Below are 25,801 nucleotides of genomic sequence, written 5' to 3'. Positions count from 1 at the left end.
TTCTGAGCGCTGCGCTGTCAGTGATGGACTGGAACTGGGTGGGCTTTGTATTGTATTATTGACATGATTTGTGTATCTGAAGGAACTATGTCGATGTGATGTTAAATACAAAGTTATTTGTATTTGTCCCTGTTCTGTGTGATGTCTGTATCCAGTGTCCTGACATTTTTTTTTAAATTTTGAAACAGTTACAGAGAGATTGCCTCAAAGGGGGAATCATCATTCCATATAAAGAAATACTGACTAAAGCTGATCAAATATCACTTAAATAGTCCTTATTTCAAGTCAGACAATCTAGTTTTTGCTGTTAGTGCAAAAAGTAGTCTTTTTCTTGTAAGCCTGCCTCCACTTGGCAATTGCCTAGAGTGGAGGTTTGAAGTAGTGAGCTCAGCATGTGGGGTATTGTCACTGTTTGCAGTCAATCTCCTTCCTTGTCTGGTTCACAACAACACATTTCGAGTAAGCACGAGACACTTCGTGGTGTAGTATATGGAACAGACTTAATTGATACACAATACAGGTGATCAGCCTAACTGTATACAGCGAGTGGCTTTCAGTTTCTGTATCGAGCCCAGCAAAGAAATGCTGAAAACCATGCTCCTTTACATACCATATTTTGCCTACATCAAAGGTACATCAGAAGACAAGCTATGCCTTCCTCTCATGACACTTCAAAGTCATCCTGTTTATATTGGAAAGCCTGTTGGTCTAAGATACAAAGAAGTTTGACTGTTAACCCTTAACTTCCCCAAGATGTCCAACATACATCCCTCCAGGATGTCCACCAATCACCACAGAGGTGTGTCTAACCACTCCAAGGGACAGCATTCCTGAAAGAAGGCCTCATGTTAGACTCTGTATGAGATTGTAGCCAACAACAAAACACTAGTGAACAACATGGGTCTGCACTTTAACCCAGCCCAATCTATTGCTGTATGTGAAGAACCAATTGTCTACTTGTCATTAGGGGCCACCACACAGAAGGAAGATTCACTGATATTTAAATTTCCAAAATCCTTCATATTTCCACGGATCATTCTTCAAATTCCCAGGGTCGGTACATTGGCCAGTGTGCCTTCAATGGACTGTTTTCCAATAGTTTGAATATCTCAGACTACGTCATCTCTGGTCATTCAAACTTCAGTCATTTCAGAGCTGCATTGAGTCCCTGTGGCAATTCAGGTTCAACAGTCTTAGGATCTCCACATCTACTTGAGAGTGTATATCTCACATTTCCTTGTTTCTGTAGGCCGATAGTTCTGACCAGCTTTATTTCTATATTTCACGTTGATGTACACAGGTTCCTCTGTAAAAAGGAAAAGATGCAGATCATTCTAGTTCCGACACAAGGAAATATAGTTCAGCTTCTCCTTGACAGTCTGTATAAGATTGGCTTCTTTTTAAATTGAGAAACCTCTGTGAAGGCCTATGGCCTATCATGCAGGACATCACCAAGGTTGAAAAGAGTGGGAGAGAAGATGAGATAACCAATGTGACACCAGGTTTGGGTTTTAAAAGCCTGGAGATTGTAGGAAGGACAGACTGAGGGGGTTCCACAGTTTTGGGAGAAAATGAGTGAGTAGGAAGTGATGCAATTAGTCTTGATTTCAACACATTGGGAACATAGGGAGGAGGGAAAGTGTGAAGGACAGTATCATTGGAGCTGAGGAGGAACAAGAAAAGGAAGTTCAGAGAGGCAATGAGCTTATTAGGATTGACAACATGAAAAGAGAGGTTGGAAACCAGAGGCAAGAGAAGGATTGCCTATCGGGCATGAACTATGTTGTCTAGGAGAGTAAGAGATGTGTTACAAGAGCTTTCCAGTTACGGCAGCCTTGGAAGAATGGGTTTATAGGGGTTTAGCATTGTTGAAATCGATTAGATTTGCTTTTGCTGCTGATGAAAATTTCCGCAAAAACCAGAATATCTTCCGTAACAAATACTTCCACATTATGGGAGTAAGTCATTATAAAAGTGGGGAAAAAAGGAGTTATTTTAAAAATCAGGCTTTTGATAGAATGCTTTTTATGTCCTTACAATGTCCCAAAGTGTTTTTACTACCAATTTGAAGTGTATTCATTGTTGTTCTGCGGGGAAGCTAGGCAACCAATATGTAAGGTCCCACAAACTGCAAGTGAAATGAATGGCCTGATAATTTGGTTTTGGTGGAAGGAGCAATGTATGCCATGTGATCTTTTACATTCACCTGAACAGGCCGACAGGGCAAGAATTTAACATCTTATCTGAGAGACGGTACCTCCATGACGCAGCAGACCCCCAGTACTTTTAAGCCATTTTATATAGGTTATATTGTGTGGGGCTTTGCTGTCAGTGCAAAGCCTTGCTTGCAGAAAGCACAAATTGAGGATATACTGTTATAGCTGTATCTTTAACCCATGCTTACCAGTAGCAAAGCCTCACAAAATTACCCCTTTAATGTCCAGCTTGCATCTTCGAAGTTTCCTGAAGGCCTGCTCCAAAACTGTCCCAAATTATGGGGGTGGCAACCAGAGTTCCTTGTACGGTGCCCCCGCGTGGTGCTCCAGGGATCCCGCGCAGCTGGCTTGCCGGCATTTCAATGTAAAAACCACACATGTGCAGTATTTTGAATGGCTCACACAGCTCTTTAAAGGGGCTTCGCAGGGCCAAAAATAATTTCAGGGAACATAGGTGGCAACCATGGTTAGCAACGAGGTTGCACTGAGAACAGTGCATTGCTTTTAAACTGCGGAAGCCATTTTATGATACAAGAGGCAGCCATTTTACTTTTTATGGTAATCACAAAAATCGCAAGATAATTACAAATGAGGAAGACTATTTAATGTATAATAGTTCATCTACCCAGAAACACCCTACAGTCCCCCCCAGTTGCAGTATCCAATTGTTTCCTAAATGCATCCAGGCTTTTTACCTCTACCACTCTGCTCGGAAGTCCAAGTGTCGATCACTCTCTCCATGACAAAGAACTTCCTGATATCAGTCCTAAAGTTACTTTTTATTAGTTTGAACCTATGTCCGATGTCATACTCTTACAATTTAATTTAAACTAATGTTCTGGATTTACCTTTTCTATAACATTTATTATCTTATAAATCTCCATAATATCAACCCTTAGATGCCTCCTTTCCAGGCTGAAAAGCCCAAGTCTCTCCAGTCCTTCCTCATAACTCAGACCCCTGACACTAGGGAACCTTGTGGTTCTTCTCTGTACGGTCTCCAGCACTTGAATGTTTCTCTTGTGTCTTGGTGATCAGAGCCAGACACAGTACTCAAGGTGCGGTCTGATCAGAGTATTGTACAATTTGATCACAACTTCCGCTGACATTTATTCAACTGTTTTAGCCATATAGTTTAACATTCTATTGGTTTTTTGATTGCTGCTGCACATTGGTTGGGCATGTTTAGCATCGAGTCTACTAAGACTCCTAGATGTCTTTCCACTTCATCATTAGCTATTTCAACAGTGTTCACAGAGTATGTTTGTTGCTTATTTTTCCGTCCTATTTGCAGTACTTTGCACTTGTCTTCATCAGACCTCATCTGCCATTGTTCTGCCCACATACTTCAACACCGAGCCCTGGGGCACCCCACCAAGTATTTGCCTCCACCCCTCCCCAACCCAACATATCCCCTTTAACAAAAAATTCATTGCTTTCTACCTTCCAATCTGTTATTTATCCATTCCCAGGGTTTTCTCTGAATCTCCAGAATAACCTTTCATGTGGGACTTTGTCAAATTACTTTTGGTAGTCGAGGTATACTACGCCGTAGGGCTTTCCACAGTCCACTTGGGATGTCACTTCCCCAAAGTAATCGAGAAGGTTGGTCAGGCAGGATCTTCCCCTTCTGAATCCCTGTTGGCTACTGTTTACTAAATTATTATTATACAGCTACACCTCGGCTTTATAAATAGAGGCACAGAGTAGAAAAGCAAGGAAGTTATGCTAAACCTCGTTAAAACACTGGTTAGGCCCCAGCTGGAGTATTGTGGCCAATTCTGGACACCACACTTTAGGAAGGATGTCAAGACCTTAAATAGGGTGCAGAGGAGATTTACTAGAATGGTACCAGGGATGAAAGATTTCAGTTACGTGGAGAGACTAGAGAAACGGGTTGTTCTCCTTAGAGCAGAGAAGGTTAAGGGGAGATTTGATGGAGGTGTTCAAAATCATGAATGGTTTTGATAGAGTAAATAAGGAGAAACTGTATCCAGTGGCAGGAGGGTCGGTAACCAGAGGACATAGATTTAAGGTAATTGGCAAAAGAGACAGAGGCAACAGGTGGAAAAAAATGTATGCAGCGAGTTGTTATAATCTGGAATCCACTGCTTGAAAGGGTGGTGGAAGCAAATTCAATAATAACTTTCAAAAGGAATTGGATAAATACTTGAAGGGGAAAATTTTGCAGGGCTATGGAGAAGAGCAGGGGAGTGGGACTAAATGGATAGCTCTTTCAAAGAGCCAGCACAGGCATGATGGACCGAATGGCCTCCTTCTGTGCTATATCATTCTATGATCCCTCAATTGAACTGCTATAATTTTTTTCCACACGGAATGAAGGTGAGACTAATGGGTTTGTAGTTGCCTGAATCTAGTTTGTCACCCTTCTTGAAAATGGGCGTCACGTTGGCCTGTTTCCAATCTACCCACTTCCTAGTGACTCCCTTGTAATGATTGTCAGCGCCTCACATATCTCCTCCCTAATTTCTTTCAGCATTCTGGAATAAAAACCATCTATCCCTGGGGATTTGTTTGTTGAGCCTTTTAACCTTTCTAGTATGTCCATCTCATTTGCATCAAAATCATCAATTTACTTTGGTCATCTCAGTTTTAACCCAACCCAGGTCCTCCTTACCTTTTTTAGATTTAATTAATCTCCTAGCAACAAAGAAAGTGGTGATGGACACAACCAATGCGATAGACGATATACAGCTAATCAGAATCCATCTTGTTGAATCTGCTAAACAGAACAAAGTAATCAGGTCACCATTCACTGTCACCATTTGCAATTAAATCTGCAGACAGATACATGACAATACAAAATTATAATGTACCCAGTTTAATCAAAACTACTGAATCATTGTTTGGGTGGGGTGGGGAGTGTATGTATTGTGATACACAAGGTATCACAAGTGTGTGGGACAGGCCGGATGGGCCAGATGGTCTTTACCTGCCCATCATTGTTCGTATGTTCGTCTGTCTTTTTGCTCATTTTCTCCCCCCCCCCCACCCCCGCTCAAGGTACTGGGTCATGCTGGCACAAGCAATCCTCCAGGACTTCACCTTTGACCATGCAGCATGTGTGAGCCTAGACACCAAGTAAATTCATTCACTTGCGTCTGTGAGCTGCTTGCAACTGGCAAGTCATCCCACCTTATGGAGATGATGGATATATATATATATATATATATATAGAATTTACAGCACAGAAACAGGCCGTCTATGCTGGTGTTTATGCTCCACAAAAGCCTCCTCCCACCTTACTTAATTTCATCCTATTAACATATATATATTATATATTGTAGTGTATGTAACCGTTCCACCTTTAAGAGAACTATTTTAAGAGTGGCACTACTTTATCTTGGCTGCTGTATACTGTAATACCGGCGGTGACCACACCGGTATATAAGTGCTGTGTAATGATTTATTGGGCAGTTCCGCCCTGACCTTCGACTAGTAAAGACCTGTTAAAATTTACTCTTGTGGTCTGTGTAGTAATTCTCATTATAACACACAGACTTAACAGTGGCGACGAGTACAATCTTACCCTGCGGCAGAGATACATCCAAGGCAGTTTAACGGGCGTCGAGAAGAGGCATCCGCCCTCATCATTCTGCTGAGAGAAGACTCGGGTCTGCAGAGCAAAGGAAGAATTCTGACATGAAGCCTTCCATCAGCAACAGGCAGTGATCATCCCTTCTATCACGGTGGTGGGTAAGCCGATCAGCGACGAGCAGCAAGTCGGCCACGTTGGCTGTGAAGTAGGGGAGGGAAGAAAGGAGGATATAAGGGCGGAGAACTCGACCACAGCCGGGGGAAAAGAGCCGGACAGAAGTCGGGGCCAGAGGCGCTGAGACTGGGGCAGCGTAAGGCATGGGAGCCGCGGTGAATGCAAACGCAGCCGGTGCAAAAAGACCGGGCTGCAAGCGGGCTGGGAGACACAACAGCGTTGAGAGAGAGCTCGACCGCGACCGGTGAAAAAGGCCGGGCAGCTACCGAGGCCGCGAGGCGCAGCGACCGGGACAGCGTAAGGCGCGGGAGAAAATAGCGGGCTGGGAGACGCAACAGCGTCGAGAGAGAGCTCGACCGCGACCGGTGAAAAAGGCCGGGCAGCTATCGAGGCCGCGAGGTGCAGCGACCGGGACAGCGTAAGGCGCGGGAGAAAATAAAAAAAACCGCGGAGTACTCAGCCGCAGCCGGGGGGGAAGGACCGGACTGCAAGAGGGGCTGGGAGGCACGATTCGAGAACCGCTGGGGAGGGCGAACGCAGCAATACGGCAATCGCCATTACAGCCAGCGGGGGAGAAAGGCAAACGCGGGAAGCCGCCATTTTCGTAGGCGGGGGAAGAAGACAAGCGCGGGAAACCGCCATTTTGTAAAAAAAAAAAAAAATTCTTTTGTTTCTCAAGAAGATTGCGAGGATGCCTAAGCGTGGTAACATCAACGATTTCGATCCCGATGTTGAAGATTGGGCCACGTATGTAGAACGCATAGAGATTTATCGTAAGGCAAATAAAATATCAAATAACGATAAAGCACTAACCTTACTAAACTCAATGGGTGCGAAGACATACGGGCTATTGAAGCATCTTCTATCACCAGCTAAACCGACGGATCAGACTTTCGCTAATATTGTTGCTGTCCTGAGAAATCATTTGAACCCCACACCGCTGATGTTAGCGGAACGATTTAAATTTTATGCGAGAACGCAACGGAAAGAGGAAAGCAACGCGGAGTATTTAATTGAACTGCGTAAGCTAGCGAAATACTGTCAGTTTGGGGAAAGACTGACAGAGGCACTGAGAGACAAATTCGTGTGTGGATTGTCGAAAGAAGGAACACAAAAGCGGCTACTTGAAGAGAATGATCTTACACTTGATAAGGCTGTCACTATTGCAGCATCGCACGAAGCCGCAGCGAGAGGCACTGCGGAAATGCAGCTGAAGGCAGCGGTACTCAGCGTAGATCAAATGGCTTTGGGTACAACGAAATGTTATCGTTGTGGGAAGACAACACACGATCAGAACCAATGCTGGTTTAAAAACCAGGAATGTAGAAAATGTGGCAAGCTTGGTCACATAGCTAAAGTATGCCGGTCAGGAAAGAAGACCAGCAACAAAAAGTCACCGCAGGAAAAGTGCAGAAAGGTACATAAGGTGGCTGAGAAGAGTTCGGATGAACAGAATTCGGATTCAGACTACAACAGCAAGGAACTGGGTAGTCTGAGAAGTCACAATGTGAGTAAGGAAGCTGACCGACAAACTATCTGGGTCACACTTCAGATAGCAGGAGTCCAAATGAAGATGGAATTGGACACCGGATCGGCGTTGACGGTCATGAATAAGCAAGATTACAGAAGGTTATTCACACATATTCCCCTACGGGATACGAAGATAGTATTGCAGACATACACGGGGCAAAGAGTATACCCCATCGAAAAGATAAAGGTCAAGGTGGTACACAAGGGCAAAGAACACCAAGGAATGGACATATATGTACTACCTGAGGGAGGTCCACCACTTCTGGGACGGGAGTGGATCAGGAAAATAAATATGGACTGGCACTCCCTAAAAGCAATAACGGTAGATTCCGGAAAAAAATGTGTCAAACCTGAACGATTGTCCAGAATATTGGATGAGGGCATAGGCAGCAGTGACGGTGACAAAGCAGAGAGTGAGAACTCGGTGAAGACAATCAGCTCAGACTCTGGAACTGATGATGGTAAGACCAGCCCATGTGCAAAAGACAAGTCTAAAATGGACTTGCAGACTAATGATGGAAAAACGAAGGAGTGCATAAATGCTTCAGAAGAGAACAAAGTATCAGAACAGAATTCCACTGAACAACAACAACATAGTTTGACAGAGAATTCTGAGTCTGTCCAGTCTACAGACATGCACATTTCTGAGGAACACCGGGCTCGAACTCAACTCAATTTCAAACTACAACAGCAATTAGAACAAATGATTCGCCGTTTTGAGCAAGAGATGAATGCAAAGAAAAAGTTCTTTGACACAGAGTTGGAGAATCTGGGAAGACAGCAGAAGCAGCTGATTGAGAAAATGGGTCAGGAACACACAAACCGTCTGCGCGATGAGGCCAAACGAATCAAAGCTGAGCAAGAAAGGGAATATGTCAAATTCATCGATCAGTTGAAAGCTAAGAAGAAAGAGCACCCTTTTGTGAGCAGTGTCAGCAGTAATAAGCCACTCAGGGAATTGGTGGCAGAGGCAAACGCTGAAGTGAGGGAGGAAATAGAAGACAATAGAGAGGAAGCAGAAGATGATGACTCATCTGAACCATTATCACCCCTACCAGGTCACGCACGTGGTCCCTCCGAACTGAGCCAAATCAGCCTGGAAGCAGAAAAACTTCCCAAGGTACTCGAGCCTTTAGAAGTCAACAATGCTGGTTCTGAAGTTACGAAAGTTCAAGCTGTTAAGGCCAGTGAAGGACTATTAGATGAGTCACCCCAGCAACGAGAACCTACTACACCACCGAAAACTACTACACCACCGAGGCGTTATCCAGACCGAGTCAGGAAGCCTCCAGAGAGACTGAATCTGTGAACTGCTTTTACATGAAGTTGTGTATATATGTTGTTATGCTATGTTTAATGGGGAATATATACTGTTAAGCTAAAAAGGGAGGATTGTAGTGTATGTAACCGTTCCACCTTTAAGAGAACTATTTTAAGAGTGGCACTACTTTATCTTGGCTGCTGTATACTGTAATACCGGCGGTGACCACACCGGTATATAAGTGCTGTGTAATGATTTATTGGGCAGTTCCGCCCTGACCTTCGACTAGTAAAGACCTGTTAAAATTTACTCTTGTGGTCTGTGTAGTAATTCTCATTATAACACACAGACTTAACATATATATATATAATAAAGCCACTACTGTTTACTACCACATTGTGGATATTTGTTACCACCTCAGCTCAAATGGTTTACTGCTCATTCGCATTACACTATCTAACATAACCTCTATGTCCCAATCAGCAAAACAGGATTCACAAACTATGCATTGGCCATTTTGACTAAGTCTTTGCCATTCTACAGCTGGCTGAATGAAATATTCACCATTTATGCTGGTTAAATGACAGTTTAAGTGCTTGAGAAGTGTAAAAGCAGCATGATTGAAGCAGAGTCCTGATTGGCCTGGTTCCTTCCCTTAAAGCTGCAGAAGCAAAATGTGCCTCTCTTTTATAAATGTCGACCTGAATCACATTCCCTTCCCTCCACCTCAAACTTCTTTCCCTCAGTGAAATCCAAGTTTGCTTCTGCAAGTTCCTCCTCACAACTTTGGACTTTTGGAATCTTCCTAGTTCCTGGTTCAGAAAGAAAAGAGTAAATTTGTGATGTTCCCCTCCCGACATAGAACCTCACCAAACCTGGGCTTGCATGGCCTCAGACTTCAGCCTGATGACTTATGTAGGCCCAGCCTCTGACCTGGACTTGTGTTATAGCCCTTTCTCTGACCCACATTGCTGACTAGTGAGGCTCCACACCAGGAGCGAAGCCTCAAAAAATTACCTTAATTTTTTTAAGTTCTTAGTTGTGGCAAAATTTTGACCAGAACCAATTGTGAGTCCTAAATATTGCAAAATTCTTTGAGTATGACATACCATGTTGGTTAGGTTTCTTGATACAATCCTGGTTATCAAAACACACAGCTGTCGAGTTGGTGCTAAATTCTAAGGCAAAGAGCAATTATACAGTGAGTGATTTATACAATTTATGTCCTCGTTGGATAAAGGAACATCTGAGAAAAGTTATTAGAATATGTAACTCTAACCTGATATGCGCAATGAAAGTGGCCCTATCTATTGTGATATCTCAGATTTCAGGGCTACCAGGGCCCAGGTAATCTTCTGTAGCAACAATCCAGTTTCTGACATGAAAATATTCAGTAGCATTCTGTTCTGTATATCACAGATGGGTGAAAGCACAGGTTTGAGGCAAAGCAGGTCCAGATCCAAATCTGAAGACATACTGGCCTAGATCAGAGTTTGAATCTGTCTAGGTCCAGGTTGGAGTCTGCGCCCATGCAAGTCCTGAAAGTCATCTGGGCCTTCACAGACTTTCAGGTTGGAGTTTGAGACCATGTAGACCCAGGTCAGAGACTAAAGAATAGCACCTTCCTGGTCTATGACTCGGTTCTGCATATAACAGCAAGGTTATTTGGAAGAGTGAGGGGAAACTTCAGCAAATGATTTTACTTTGCTTGAAATAACAAGTGCTTTAGGCAAAACCTTTCTTCCAAGATACATGAGAGTATGCATTAACCTGAGGGTTAACTACAGCACTGGATCTATTCTAATAAAGAGTTTATTAGCCTAAGGCTGTGAACCACAGTTCCAATAAAATCCTGAGAGAGTGTTAGCCCTGAGTGCGTCAATTACAGGCTTGTAAGAGCATTTCTGAAATATTTAAAAGGAGCTCAGATGGAGTGAAATTAACATGGTCAGTGTCTCAGTCTAATTCTCATCAGACGAGTCTGTGGCATAGAGCTGCTCTCAAATGCAGCAGACTCTGGCATTAATAGTCTAATTTCACTCAGAAACCAGAAGGAAAGGCAATGTGCAAGGTGGAGACATACAGTTGCTGTAGGAGGTGCTCTTATCAAGGTCACATTTAGATAAGTTGTCAGAACAGTATCAGTGAGCTCCACAGACAGATTCTTGAGTTGATGCGCAGGGAAAGATAAGGGTTGGTATTAAGAGGAATGGGAGATTGAAATGATCTGAGCAGGTTTTCAACATTGACTTCTATGTCAGAGAGGCGAGAAGAGCAGGATCCCTCAGGTAAGTGCCTTTCCAGCTTGTGGGGCAGGAGGAGCAAGAGCGCTTCCCCCGCGTCCCCAAGCTAAGTTGCTTCCATAAGAACATAAGAATTAGGAGCAGGAGTAGGCCATACAGCCCCTCGAGTGTGTTCTGCATTCAATAAGATCATGGCTGATCTGCGACCCCAACTCCACTTTCCCACCCGATCTCCATATCCCTTGATTCCCCTAGAGTCCAAAAACCTATCTATCTCAGCCTTGAATATTCCCTCCCTGCAATCAGCCAACGCCCCCCACCCTCATTCCCCCACACCCCCCCACAACCACGCTCGGATCATTCCCCGCGATTGGGGCCCCACTCCCCTGCAGAGGTAGTGGATGCATTGGTTTTGATCTTCCAGAATTCCCTAGACCTTAGAACGGTCCCCATGGATTGGAAGGTAACAAATGAAACTCTGCTGTTCAAGAAAGGCGGGAGAGAGAAAACAGGGAACTATAGGCCAGTTAGCCTGACATTAGTAGTTGGAAAAATGCTAGAATCTATTATTAAGGATGTGGTAAAAGGGCACTTGGAAAATCACAATATGATTAAACAGAGTCAACACAGTTTTATGAAAGGGAAATCGTGTTTGACAAATCTATTAGAGTTTTTAGAGGATGTAACTAGCAGGGTAAGTAAAGGGGAACCAATGGATGTAGTATATTTGGATTTTCAGAAGGCAATCGATAAGGTGCCACACAAGAGGTTGTTACACAAGATTAGGGCTCATGGGATTGGGGGAAATATATTAGCATGGATTGAGGATTGGTTAACAGACAGAAAACAGAAAGTAGGAATAAACAGGTCATTTTCAGGATGGCAGGCTGTAACTAGTGGAGTGCCGCAAGGATCAGTGCTTGGGCCTCAGCTATTTACAATCTATATCAATGACTTAGATGGAGGGACCAAGTGTATCCAAGTTTGCTGCTGATACAAAGCTAGGTGGGAAAGTAAGCTGTTAAGTGATTGGGCGAGAAGGTGGCAGATGGAATATAATGTGATGAAGTGTGAAATTATCCACTTTGGTAGGAAGAATGGAAAAACAGAATATTTTTTAAAAGATGAGGGATGAGTAAATTTTGGTATTCAGAGGGATTTGGGAGTTCATGTACATGAATCACAGAAAGTTAACATGCAGGTACAGCGAGCAATTAGGAAGGCAAATGGTATGTTAGCCTTTTTTGCAAGGGGGTTACAGTATAAGAGTAAAGAAGACTTGTTGCAATTATATAGGGCTTTGGTGAGACCACACCTGGAGTACTGTGTACAGTTTTGGTCTCCTTACCTAAGGAAGGATATACTTGCCTTAGAGGGGGTGAAACAAAGATTCACTAGATTGATTACTGGGATGAAATGTTTTTCCTATGAGGAGAGATTGAGTAGAATGGGTCGATATGCTCTGGAGTTTAGAAGAATGAGAGGTGATCTCACTGAAACATATACAATTCTTAGAGGGCTTGACAGGGTAGATGCTGAGAGGATGTTTCTCCTGGCTGGAGAGCCTAGAACTAGGGGTCATAGTCTCAGGATAAGGGGTCGGCCATTTAGGACTGAGATGTGGAAACTTTCTTTGGAATTCTCTACCCCAGAGAGCTGTGGATGCTCAGTAGTTGAGCATATTCAAGACAGAGATCGATAGATTTTTGGGCACTAAGGCAATCAAGGGATATGGGGATAGGGTGGGAAAGTGGAGTTGAGGTAGAAGTTTAGCCATGATCTTATTGAATGGTGGAGCAGGCTCGATGGGCCGTACGGCCTACACCTGCTCCTATTTCTTATGTTCTTATGATCAGACACCCCATCCGCGACCGGGCCCACCCACGCCACCTCCCCCCCCCACCCCTGCGATCGGACCCCCACGATCCAACACCCCCCGCACGATCAGTTGCCACCCCAATCTATTCACAGCCTGCGATCTCCTCTCCAGCCCCCCCGCCACCCCGATGTCCTTCCAGGTCCTCCACGATGTGACCCCCCCCACCCCCACCCCCCGACCTATGATCCCTCCCTCCTCTCCGCTGCCCGGTTGCAACAGGCCTGCCTGATAGACAGCCAGCCTCTCAATCTGGCTGGTTGTCGGTCGGGAAATGGAGTCAGACCAATTCAAATGAGGTCCTGCTGTTAAATTAGGCCGGACCTCCAGGAAACTCCCCGTAAATATCGGGGCCATTAACTCCGTTTCTTTCTCCACAGATGCTGCCTGACCAGCTGAGTCTTCCTAGCATTTTCTGTTTTTATTTCAGATTTCCAGCATCCGCAGTATTTTGCTTTTGCATTAATCCAATATTAGTTTCATGCGCTATGCTGGGCAGACGATAAGCATTTGTGGCCAAATCCTGCAGCAAGCTGATGTTCTATTAAGGTAAAGTTATGTATCCTTAAGGTGAGGGTGTCATTGCTGGGGAGTGCAACACTTTTCTACTTTCGCCACACAGTCTCACCATCAAATATCCCCAGGCCAGGTATCACGTGGCCAGATGCAAAGGCTCTGTCTATCATGCCCCAACAACGTACCTTAACCTAACCGAAGAATACCAGCCCCTGCTGCACTGCCACGCCCCTCACTGGGAAACATAGGGCTGAACTTTTTAGAGCACAGGTTAGGAAGTTTGCTTTATGCCCTGTGGATGATTTTAGCGAAAGCCTTTTATCTTTTTAGTTAAAATAGCTCTTGTCAGATTTGCAGCTGTCAATTTGCTCAACGACTCCCTCACCTCCACCTTTGATGCCCTTGTCTCCAGCAGAACATTTTCTCTCGACCCATTCCAGTCGTTTCCCTTGGTATTATCCCACTTTTTTCTCCCTCAAGTCCAAGGAGCGCATACTCGAGCATACTTAGCACATAATTACTGTAGCAGTCCATCACCAGATCTGGCTGGGCCACATCAAGCGCTATTAGGCCTTTCTTTACTCTGCTAAAACCGCCCACTGCTTCAGGATCATCCCGAGTTCTCCCACTTTAGGCAATCCCTCGATACTGGTGAGGAAAACTTTGCAGGGACTTTGCCTAAGTCTTGTCCTGGTACGATGCTTGAACCGTTGGTGAAAGGCTCATCTGATGTTTGCCTGATTTTCGGAATTTGGTAGCAGTTGTTTACAAGCAAGTCTCTTGCTCGGCCACTTCAGGGGGCATTAAGAGTTAACCGTGTAGTGTGGGACTGGAGTCACATGTAGACCAGACCAGGTGAGAGTGGCAGGCTCAAATCCCTGAGGGACATTAGGGAACCAGTTGGGTTTATATGAAAACCTGCAAGCTTTCATATTTTTTTCTGGTGTGAAGCAATGTTCCCTATAAGCTGTGTGGCCATGCAGCTCTCTGCCGGTCCTGCACAGCCCCAGAACCGGCTTATGCAATGTTAAAGTCCGGGCTGCGCAGCCCCTTAAAGGGCCCGTGCACCCAAAGAAAAATTACGCAAACATTGGTGTTAACATATCAGATTTATTGAATTCAGTTTCACAACTTGCTATGGTGAGAATTGAACTCTTGACCTCTGGGTACTACAACCACTACCAAACTTGCAAAATTAGCTTTTATGTTCAATCCTTGCCTATACCTTAGCTTCAAAAAATTAAAACGGTGTATGTTTGGTATACTTTACATTACCCCTGTAAGGTGGGGGGGACATCACAGCTGAGTCCAATCTTCTTACCCAATCCACATACACTTTACAGAAGGAGACACTGGGCAGCAACCAGGAGCAGAAGCCAGGCTGATATTACCCCCCCCCCTCCCCCGCCCCCCTGTTCCTAGCCAAGAGGCCTACCAAGGCTAATTGTAGCACCAAAATGCCATCAAGCCTTGGGCCTGTCTTGCTAAGTATCAGCACCCACTGAGCCATCCAGAAGAGTTCAAAATACAGGCTAAAGAAAAAGAGACGACTGTTTTGTAATTGTAATCAGGAAGACGTCACATACCAGTTGTTATGTCGTTTGAAGATGTTGCATTTTCTATGAAGGCAACTGGAATAATAAATAAATGTGTCATTAAATTCATTACATTAATGAAACTTAGAGCACTCAAACTAAGCTGTTTTCCAATTTAAAATTTTTCTGCAGGGAAGTACTTTGAACAAAGACGACTACTTAAGTGAGAATAGTGGACCTGTGGAACAGGTTTCCAGCTCATACAGTCAACGCTGATTCTCTATTTTCCTTCAAGCGAGAGCTGGACCTGTTTCTGGCTGGGGTGGGGATCACTTCGTTCAAGAGGTAGGTATCCTGTAATATAAATCAGGGTGAATGTGATCTGCTGGACTAGTTTCAATCGCCTAAAGAGGTTGGAGAGGAATTTTCCAGATTTTTTTCCTCCTAATTGACCTGGGGTTTTATCGGTTTTTCGCTTCTCCCAGGAGATTAGCTGGCAGGTAGGGAGTGTCTGTATTGTGATGCGTAGAGGAGCACAACTATATGGGACAGGCTAGATGGACCAGTGTGCCTTTTCCTATCCTGTCATTTTCGTATGTATGCAAGTTGGTTGAATTTTAACAGCCAAAACACAATCATTAATACGTACCTTGGACCTGCAGATTAGTCCCGTTCCCAGACTTTCTGTACACTGGTGGAGGAATCTCAATTAATACTTCACACAAGTACATCCCAGTGTCATTCAAGTTTATGCGGGAGATAGTCAGAGAGCTAACTGCATCTTTGAAGAAATGTTGCATTCTTTTAGTGTAATTCGGGTAAAGCATGGGTGCGTTCCCTTTGAAGGAGAGAATGACCATCTTTCCCTCTGGTAAGAGTTTACTCCATTCTATTCGCAGGTCTGCACTTGAGCTATTAATCCAACAAGTCATTGTCACCGAGTCTCCTTCCATTGCCGATAGGTGAGGTGGGGATTGTGTAACCATCAGGATCTCATCATTTCCAGCTGTAAGGAAAAAAAGGCACAAGGATTTAAAAAATTCACTCTTTTGACTCAAAGAATTTTTAGGATATCAGGCCCAACAAGTCCATTCTTTTCAATAATTCATGCAAATGTATAGTACCTCATCCAACTGGAAAGTTTCAAATGAACAAGCAATGAGATGAATGATCAGATAAAGTGTTTTTGGTGGTGTTGGTTGAGGAAGGAATGTTTGCCAGGACAGCTCTCTGCTCATCGTCATCTTTAACAGCCACCTGAACAATGAGAACAGGCAGACAGGCCCTCTTTTCAACATCTCATCCAAAGGGCAGAACCTCTGACAATGGAGCAATCCCTCTTTACTGCTTGGAATGTTAGCTTACATAGATAATAATATTAAAGCTGGTATGAGGCTTGACCCAACAACTTTCTGACCCAGAGGTGAGAGTTCTATCAACTAAGCCAACCCGACACACTTGATAACTTCAATCCCACCTACCCATCTCTTCAATCAGTTCTCTCTCCAGCAACGCTGTCTGCTTCAATGATCTTCCTTGGTAACTTTACATAGAATTACATAAAATTTACCGCACAGAAACAGGCCACTGGGCACAACTGGTCTGTGCTGGTGTTTATGCGCCACATGTGCCACCTCCCAACTTTGGGTGAAGGTTCCAACTCAACTCACCTTATGCACAAGCAACAATACTTGAGCAGGCTTCATTCTCATCTCTCTTGGACACTTATAAAGTTAAGTAACACTTTTCTTTGCCAGCAATTAGCTGTTACAGAGTCACAAGCTCACTCGATGTTTTACTCCTTGTCCTAATACGCTTTACATAGAATTACAAAGAATGTACAGTACAGAAACAGGCCATTCGGCCCAACAAGACCAGGCCGGTGTTTATGCTCCACACATCTTGCTTCATCTAATCCTATCAGCATGACCGTCTATTCCTTTCTCCCTCATGTGTTTAACCAGCTTCCCTTTAAATGCATCTATGCTATTCACCACAACTACTCCATGTGGTAGCAAGTTCCACATTCTCACCACTCTATGGGTAAAGAAGTTTCTCCTGAATTCCCTATTGGATTTATTAGTGACTATCATATATTTATGGCTCCTAATTTTGGTCTCCCCCACAAGTGGAAACATCTTCTCTACGTCTACCCTATCGAACCCTTTCATAATCTTAAAGATCTCTATCAGGTCACTCATCAGCCTTTTCTTTTCTGGAGAAAAGGGCCCCGGCCTGTTCAATCTTTCCTGATAAGTATATCCTCTCAGTTCTGGTATCATCCTTGTAAATCTTTTTTGCATGTTCGCCAGTAACTCTATATCCTTTTTCTAATATGGAGACTAGAGCTGTACACAGTACTCTAGGTGTGGTCTAACAAGGTTCTATACTTCTCTGCTTTTTAATTCTACCCCTCTAGAAATGAACCCCAGTGCGTTGTACCTGTAAAGGCACCACTCTACGCCTGCTAGGTAAAGTTCTTACATAACAAAGAGAACTTAAGTGAACTAACGGAAAGACTACTACTTCTACAAAGACAAAGAGAAACAGCGTGTTCTCTCTAGATAAAGATTATTACAGATTGTCTTCCTACATTACAACAGTGACTAGACTTGAAAAGTATTTCATTGGCTGTAAAGCGCTTTGGGATGTCCTGAGGTCATGAAAGACCCAATAAAATGCAAGTCTCTCTTTTCTTTTTTTATTGTTGACTACTACTGACTATTGATTGTCTAACACCGAGGTTTTTATATCTTGATTTTAAAGGTAGCTCTCCCTACATTCACTTATACAATCAGGATGACAGTGGTGCCAGATGACATTGCCCCATTTCTGCCAATAAAACCTGAGCTCTGTGGCTGTCTGAGTCGCTGGAGCATGGCTTTTCCCCCAGCAAGTCAGACTTTGTGTCTACGACTATTACGACCCTTTCTCTATCAGTCTTGCATTTCTCAAGAAGCTTTTTCACACAAATGGGAAGTGGTGGCATCTTTTATGTTCCATTAGGTATTACCTAGGTGGTTTGAGTTAGGGAATAATGGCTTCTCACAATAGTAAGGGATGCCTGTAGTGTAAACACAGGTCTTCCTGGTGCAATTAACCTCAAGGTTTTATGGCTTTAATTAGTTTATGGCCTTTGACTAAAAAGATTTTATGGCCAAATTATCTGGGAAACTCCATGGCCAAAAGGCTCAGGATGGTTTGAACAAGCTGAGGCCATGTGTTAGCTAAAAGCCTTTTACCCAGCATTCAGTTCAACAGTTGAACTCCATTTTGTGTGGTCAGCTTTCAAGCCAAAACTACATTTTAGGGCATATCCCGCACGAACTTCAAAGACCCCTTCAGAGTAATTTGAAGGGCACTATTCCTACAGAGTCACAGTGATCACAACAACAACAACTTGTATTTATATAGCCCCTTTAACGTAGTAAAACGTCCCACGGCGCTGCACAGGATTAGCACAGGCCAAGCTTGCCTAGAGTAACCCAGTGCATTTAATTCCTGTCTTGCTATAAATATATTGTTATTCATTTTGCAATTTGCAGTTCATTTTAAAGCTATTCATTAATTCATGAAGTAAAATTCATGAATTGTCACTCGCTGCATAGAGATTCACCTGACAGAAGAGCATATTGGAAATTCAGCCACTGAGATCAGCAGGTCCAATTTGTGGCTGTATGATTTTCCATCCATTCTGTGCTCAAAAATGAATTTCCATCCATTGAGATTAATGGAAAATCACATGGGCCACAAATCGGGTGTGCTGACCCTCACCTCCAAATTCCCAATGTGCATTCCTGCCATGCGATGCTCTGCACTGTTTCGTAAAATCTACCCTCTAATTCCAAGCAGGAGAAATCATTACTTGAATTGTTGACAATTGAAGTTTTGCCAGTTAAAGAATTAATTCTTGATAAAAACTATTCATCCTTGTCATACCATACAAGTCAGTTATTAGAAAAATCACAATGACCCTATCCCTTTCAGGCAGTGCATTCCAGATCACAACAGGGGCTCGACATGGTAGACGCAGAGAAGATGTTTCCCCTCATGGGGGAATCTAGAACTAGGGGGCATAGTTTCAGAATAAGGGGTCGCCCATTTAAAACTGAGATGAGGAGGAATTTCTTCTCTCAGAGGGTCGTGAATCTGTGGAATTCTCTGCCCCAGAGTGCCGTGGAGGCTGGGTCATTGAATATATTTAAGGCGGAGATAGACAGATTTTTGAACATTAGGGGGTTGATGGGTTATGGGGAGCGGGCAGGGAAATGGAGCTGAGCCCAAGATCAGATCAGCCATGTTCTCATTAAATGGCGGAGCAGGCTCGAGGGGCCAAATGGCCTACTCCTGCTCCTATTGCTTATTTACTTATGTTCTAACAAATCGCTGCGTAAAAAAAATCCCTCATGTCGCCTCTGGTTCTTTTGCCTATCACCTTAAATGTGTGTCCTCTGGTTACTGACCCTTCTGGTACTGGAAACAGTTTTTCACTCTACTCAGTCTAACCAGTCATGATTTTGTACACCTCTATCAAACCTCCTCTTAACCTTCTCTGCTCAAAGGAGAACAAGCCCAGCTTCTCAAGTCTCTCCATATAACTGAAGTCCCCCATCCCTGGTACCATTCTAGAAAATCTCTTCTGCATCTTCTCTAAGGCCTTGACATCAATAGTGTTGAATTGAACACAATACTCCAGCTGAGGCCTAATTAGTGTTTCATGAAGGTTTAGCATAACTTCCTTACTTTTGTACTATATGCCTCTATTTATAAAGCCCAGGATCCCATATGCTTTGTAGCAGCCTTCTCAACTTGTCCTACCACCTTCAAAGATTTGTGTACATATACCCCAAGGGCTCTCTGTTCCTGCACCCACTTTAAAATTGTACCCTTTAGTTTATATTGCCTCTCCTCATTCTTCCTACCAAAATGTATCACTTCACACTTCTTTGCATTATATTTCATTTGCCATGTGTCTGCCCATTTCACCAGTCTGTCTATGTCCTCCTGAAGTCTGTTACTATCCTCTTTATTGTTTACTACATTATGGACGCAATCTTGCCAGCCCAGGCGGGTATGGAGACGGGTGTGCCGGGAAAATGGCAGAACCTGGGGGCGGGTGCCCAACCCGCCTCCGTGCCATCTTGCCAGGAGGCGGGTAGTTAACAGGCAGATAAGAGGATTATCCCCATTTTACCCACACAAGTGCAGGCTTCTCGAAGGCACCGAACCCCACCAGAGACACCGAGGCGAGTAATGGGTCTGCAGGGGTCTGAGGATTGCAAAAGTGCGCTGTGAAGGTAAGTGATGGGTGCAAGTGTGGAGAGGTGAGTATGTGAGGTAAGTGGAAAGTGTTAGTAAAAGTTTACTTACCTTTGTTTCTTCCTGCAGGCTTCAATCGTTGTCTCGCACCTCCGCGGCAGAGATGACAGATGGCCGTTGCATTCTCCAATGCAACAACCATCTAATTTCTGCTAAATAAAGAGGTTTGATGAGTCTTGAATTCAAGAACTCATTAAACTACAGCGAATGTCACTGCTTGACAGCTTCACAGAGCTGTCAAACGATGACAATTCATCTGTCAACATTTTTTGACAGATGAAACATCATACGTTGACGTGCTCTGTAATGGGCTTCCCCTTAATTGGCCTGCTAAACCCGCTGGGCAGGCTTAACACGGTCAATCAAGGGAAAATAGCGTGGGTTGGCCAGAAGTTGATGGAGGCGGGACTGAAACCCGACAAGTGGGAGTCTCGCCTCCAAAAGCTCCCCATTGGCAAAATCCAGCCCTAAATATCATCTGCAGACTTTAAAATTATGCCCTGTATACCCAAGTCCAGGTCATTAATATATATCAAAAAGTGCAGTGGTCCTAATACCGACTCCTGGGGAACACCACTGTATACTTCACTCCAGTCTGAAAAACAGCTGTTCACCACTACTCTCTGCTTTCAGTCCTTTAGCCAATTTTGTATCCTTGCTGCCACTGTCCCTGTAATCCCATGGGCTTTAATTTTGCTTAAAAGTCTATGCAAGGTTACAGCCCAGGTGTTGAAGAGTACCCCCATTGACCCGTGCTTGAACGATCATGTATGCAGAAGAGGTTAAGTGAGAACAGAGTTGGGCTCGTTTGTGATACACCCACATGACGGAATAGCCTGCCAACACTCACTAATGTGAATTCTGCAAACTTCGATTGTAGCCCCAATTCTCTGATCATGCTCCTTTTGAACGCAGTTTCTCACTAGTTGCTTGGGATCTTACTGTCTTGATATCATTTATTGCACATTCGCAATATCATTCATTACAAATTCAGCGTTAGTAAAGTCCTGTTTTATGCATTTTAAGCAACGTTTTCCTTAATTTTCTTTGTCCCAAATGGCACATTCGCCAAAAAACCCTTAATCAGGGATAGAACAGATTATATAAAGTACAGCTCCTTCGGAAGGATGTGCATTAAAGACCCACTTCAGGATTGAGTGCATAATCTAGGCTGACACTACAGGGCAGTACTGAAGGAGTGATGCACTGTCGGAAGTGCCGTCTCTTGGGTAAGACGTTAAACCAAGACCCTGTTTTCCCTCTTGGGTGAATGTAAAAGATCCCATTCCACTATTCAAAGACGAGCAGGGGAGTTCTCCTAGTGTCTTGGCCAACATTTATCCCTCAACCAACACCACCAAAACAGATTTACCTGGTCATTTATCTCATTGTATTTTGTGGAACTTTTCCGTGAGCAGATTGGCTGTTGTGTCCGCCTACCTAACAAGTGACCGCACTTCAAAGTAACCTAATGGGATGTGAAGTTCTTTGCACGATATAAATGCAACTTTTTTCCTTTCTTTCTACACTACCCCAACATTATGGCTAAACCTTGCCTTCTCTCTAACTCTTTGATAGCCTTGGGTTTCTCTATAAAAAAAATAGAAAAGCATTAGTACAGCATTTTAATTCTCCACACAGGCCTTATGGTCTCAGTGAATGAGGCGGCCTGTGGTGTCAAGTTCTGGGTAGTTTTTGTGCTGTTTCTGTGTTGATGTGGCTCAAATACTTTTTGATCCACTGATAATCGGTCTATTTTTATTGAGAAATTTATGACATTTTTGCATTAAATTTAATACATTATGATTTATTTTAAATACTTTTTACTTCACAAATTTTTAATCCAAACAATTATGGGAAATAGATGATATTTGGGTTTATTCATATTAAACAGAGCAATCAGTCCATCACTTCCCCAAAGGCTCCCTCAATAGTTCACATTAGTACTCTTCCATCATCTCACCCCTTACTTCACTTTGTTCTGTCTCTTCCACTCATGCTGGCATTCACCACCCCCCCCCCACCCCGCTACCCCCTCAGTTCATGTTGGTACCTTTCACTACCCTACCCCTCAGTTCGTCCTGGCACTGTCTTCCCCCCTCCACCCTTAGCCCCGCTTCCAAGGGATGAAAGATTGCTGCCAACGGGAGTGCTCATAAAACGATTGCAGGAATTCTTACCCCCAGCAGCATTCAATCCCCTAGAGCAACAGGAGGTTGGTGCAGAAGCAATATTGGCAAGTGTCCTGGTTAAACATTGTCCTGGCCAATGTTTATCCCTCCACCAATATCACTAAAACTGATTATCTGGTCATTTATCTCATTGCTGCTTGTGGGAGCTTGCTGTGTGCAAATTGGCTGCCGTGTTTCCAACATTGCAACAGTGACTACACTTAATTAATTATTGAATTGGTTGTAAAGCACTTTGGGACGTCCTGTGGTCGTGAAAGGTGCTATATAAATGCAAGTTCTTTTTTTACTGAGGAGCAGAATCTGGCCTCTATACTCATGTTCACTGCCTGAGGAAATTAAAAAGCCTCCATGAGTGCCTAGCTATGAGGTCTTGGGAATGAATGAGGTGGATCAAGGGACCTTCATTCAGGAGACATTCATTTCAATGCAGTGCTGCATAAAACAGGATTCCATTTTTATTCATTTGCTCCAGTAAAAGGCAATGCACTTGCTGCTGCTAGTCTTCACTAGTTAGTCAGTCAAACCATCTACAGTACAGGAACCTCTTGATTTACCGGCACCTAAATAACCGGAAATCTCTGTTAACTGGCAAAATTCAGGAGTAGGTTCAGGTAAGTTTTACTTCATATTAGTGGCTGTTCCTGGATCTGTGGCTGTGTAACCGGGGTTCCTGCACCTGTTGCTAAGCAACGGGGATGCCCGAATTTTGTGGCCGGGGTTCCTGCACCTGTTGCTAAGCAACAGGGACGCCTGGATCTTGTGGCCGGGGTTCCTGCACCTGTTGCTAAGCAACAGGGAAGGCTGGATTTGTTGCTGTGTACGGAGCTCTCGTACCTTTTACTATACCTCTCTGTAATCCGGACTTTTTGATAAACCGGCACCATGCCGGTCCCATCGGTGCCGGATAAAAAAGAGTTTCCTGTATAATGTTGTGTTAAAAGTAGCGTTTTTGATGAACAGTGAAGGGCGGTCACTGGTGACGGGAATAAGCATATAATTCAAAAGTCATGAATCTTCTCACAGCTAAGTTCCCTTAAGGGGCCCCCAGTGCACACAAGCGAATCTAAACGGAAGGCTCTTTTGAGGTTTAGAGTTCAGGCTGTAGTATCTAAACCACACAGCACACTGAAACGCTCACAAGCAATAAATGAGTACCATTGCAGGAAGGATTAGGAGGACTTTCAATGTCTCAAATGCAAATGAAAGAAGCACCTGTAGTGGCTCAGTGGTTTCATAGTAGAGCTATACAGCACAGAAAGAGGCCCTTCGGCCCATCGTGTCTACACCAGCCATCAAGCCCTGTCTATTCTAATCCCATTTTCCAGCACTTGGCCCGTAGTCTTGTATACTATCGTGTTTCAAGTGCTCATCTAAATGCTTCTTGAATGTTGTGTGGGTTCCTCCCTCTACCACCCTTTCAGTAAGTGAGTTCCTGATTCCAACCACCCTCTGGGTGAAAAAGTTTTTCCTCAAATCCCCTCTAAATCTCCTGCCCCTTACCTTGAAACTATGCCCCCTGGTTATTGACCCCTCTACTAAGGGGAAAAGTTCCTTTCTATCTATCCTATCTATGCCCCTCATAATTTTGTACACCTCAATCAGGTTCCCCCTCAGCCTTCTCTGCTCCAAGGAAAACAACCCCAGCCTGTTCAGGTTGAATCCACAATCTATGCTGAATTAGCTGATATCAGCCAGAGTGGTAGTAGCGGCACCTGAATTATTGAGGGGTAAATCAGCCAAGGTTCCCACACCCAATCATTTTTCAATTATCCTATTGGCAGTGTGGACATCTGGTGAGGAAAGGATCGGATTCAGCTGTGATGCATCCATGGTTAAAGGGGAGGGGAAGTTCTGTCTCTCCCAGCAGATTACATGGCTGCGAGGGGGTAGGAAGTACCTAGTCATAATGCTCCAGACATCGTGGCCTAGAAATTCGATTAAGCCCAAAAACGGGCGCTGCCACTACGGGCCAAGGTTAACGGCCGCCCACAAAAGGTTAAGGCAGCACCGGTATTTTGGTGCTGCCCGCTGATTTAATTGTGGGAGTTCAGAATATCTTGTGCAACGCGTTCTTTCCGACGGTAACATCAGCAGGAGGCCGAAGGTCACGTCTAAAGGAGTGGTACGGTTTCTCGAGCAATCTGTTTTAACAGTGCTACTAGGGTTAATTTGGTGATGGTTCCTGGGTTTTGCTGGATCAGAAGGTAGCAAGTCCACTGATTGCCCTTGTAGGGTTGGAACATTGTCCATTGTGGCACATTAGGAGGCATTTGTTTGTCCACGGCTCCCCTCTTACTTTCTCGGACATTTGTCTGGGTCTTGTGTGGGGTCCACAAATGGGTACCAGACTGCCTGGTACTCCCACCTTCTCTGGCTGCCATAGGTCCACAGATCTTGCACCCAGATGGTTGCTGTGTGGAGGTTTGTGCTCCACCATGGTGCTGGATGGAGATGGGGATGCACCGTCTAGCAGTGACAGTGCACTAGCCTGCATAACGCAGGAGATTCACTCCCTGATGAGGAGGTCTTAAAGCACAGGCTCAGATCTGGAGGGACTGTGACTGGAAACACCACATAGATGTCATTAAACCGTTGCATGAGAAATGAATTGAAATAAATTTTAAAGAAAGGGAAACATGAACTACTTGGTCAGGAGTTTACTGGTGTAAATCATGCAGAAGAAAGTTCAATTAAATTTTTAACAACAGACTTTTGAGGAACTCTTGGTGAGAATATGGTGTTAAGCCTTTTAAAAACAAACTTCAAAACTTTGCATATTATTTTATTAGTTCTTAAACTAGAAAACCTAAAGAAAAATTGAAGGATTTTTTCCTGAGATTATTACAACTGTAGTACAGTATAGCTTATTTTGATGGTATTTACCTCCTGTAATGTTTGACTGATCGGGGGGAGATTTGATGCATCTCATTGGAAGCAGTTTTCACTCCAGTTACACTCCATTTTCACTATCAATTATCTCAGCAGCTGTTTACTGTACGGTTTATAGCTCACCGCTGCTTTCTCCCAGCTCTACACGCCGTCAACGGCTGCACGCACGAGCGTGCTTTGTAGAGGGCGGTAAGAGGAGCGGCGATGTCTAAAACTGATAAGTGCGCATCAATTCATCATTACACGGCGATTGATGTCACGCTCCTGGTAATTAAAATACTTGCGGTGAGCGCAGGCAACAGCAGCGCTGCCGACCTGCCCAATATGGAAACCGCCGCATTCTGTGCCGGAAGTGGGCGGAAGCAAGGCAGCTGCCATTTTTTCTACAAAACCGGCCTTAACGGCTGGCGTTAAAGCATCACATTTCGAGGCCCATGAGTGTGGGGCAGGCTTGATGCACCAGCTTGTCTTTTGCTGCCTGTCATTTTCGT

General features: G+C 44.1%; 1 pseudogene; it reads right to left on the bottom strand.

The window, feature by feature from the left end:
- Positions 1-489: 489 nt before the first annotated feature.
- LOC147108319 (uncharacterized) lies at positions 490-24,802 on the bottom strand (annotated as a pseudogene).
- Between the last annotated feature and the right edge of the window lie 999 nt (positions 24,803-25,801).

This window comes from Somniosus microcephalus, chromosome 13 (assembly GCF_052327205.1).
Source record: "Somniosus microcephalus isolate GS21.2 chromosome 13, FLI_Smic_1.0, whole genome shotgun sequence".
Classification (NCBI taxonomy): domain Eukaryota; kingdom Metazoa; phylum Chordata; class Chondrichthyes; order Squaliformes; family Somniosidae; genus Somniosus; species Somniosus microcephalus.
Note: the sequence above shows the minus strand (reverse complement) of the source record. Positions and strands in the feature narration are given on the sequence as shown.